Raw genomic sequence first — 569 nt, 5'->3', positions numbered from 1 at the left:
CAAACCAGCTGCTTGTTCTGCCTGAGTTTTCCGGTCAGAGACTGGCTGCGCGTCACTGCTGCCTTCCTGCAACAGCTCCTTCTGCACAGTCTCTTGCTCAGTGCCTTTAGTCCCGCCAGGCACTGCCTTCCCCATTTTTCTCGTGGGTTTCCTTGGGACACGGGATGACCACCAGGCGTAATACCCTCCTCTAGGTGTAAACTTTCGTCTTTCCGGACCTGAACAGAATGCACAAAGTTAAATCTCCTGTGCCGAGGGCACGGCAAGGCCCTCCCTGGGGGCACTTCTGCAACCAAAGACCCAGGAAAAGTGTCCGTACACGACGGCATCGCTGGGGAGCACAGTGAGCATGCCGGGGGATCGTGCAAGGAAAGGCCATACACGTGCAGCACTTTGCTCTCACACCTGCCGGCCGAGAGACCTGGCTGACATTTGGCCTTTGAGCTGGCAGCTCTCACAGGAACTAAAAAGCCATGGCATACCCGTGTGGTCTGCCGGAGTTTCACTCCTGGAACTCGCAGGGGAAGCTGGATGACCTTCACTTCCAGTCGCACCTGCAAACAAGCACA

The 569-nt window shown here is 56.6% G+C and overlaps 1 long non-coding RNA gene across 1 annotated transcript; it reads right to left on the bottom strand.

The window, feature by feature from the left end:
* Positions 1–140: 140 nt before the first annotated feature.
* On the bottom strand, positions 141–563 carry LOC109364550. Its single transcript, XR_002110469.1, has 2 exons — positions 483–563; positions 141–218 (listed from the first exon to the last, which is right to left on the bottom strand). It is a non-coding gene; the product is annotated as an uncharacterized LOC109364550 (long non-coding RNA).
* Between the last annotated feature and the right edge of the window lie 6 nt (positions 564–569).

Source organism: Meleagris gallopavo, unplaced genomic scaffold (assembly GCF_000146605.3).
Source record: "Meleagris gallopavo isolate NT-WF06-2002-E0010 breed Aviagen turkey brand Nicholas breeding stock unplaced genomic scaffold, Turkey_5.1 ChrUn_random_7180001869006, whole genome shotgun sequence".
NCBI classification, from domain to species: Eukaryota; Metazoa; Chordata; class Aves; order Galliformes; family Phasianidae; genus Meleagris; species Meleagris gallopavo.
The sequence above is the reverse complement of the archived record's forward strand: the minus strand, read 5'-3'. Positions and strand labels throughout refer to the sequence as shown.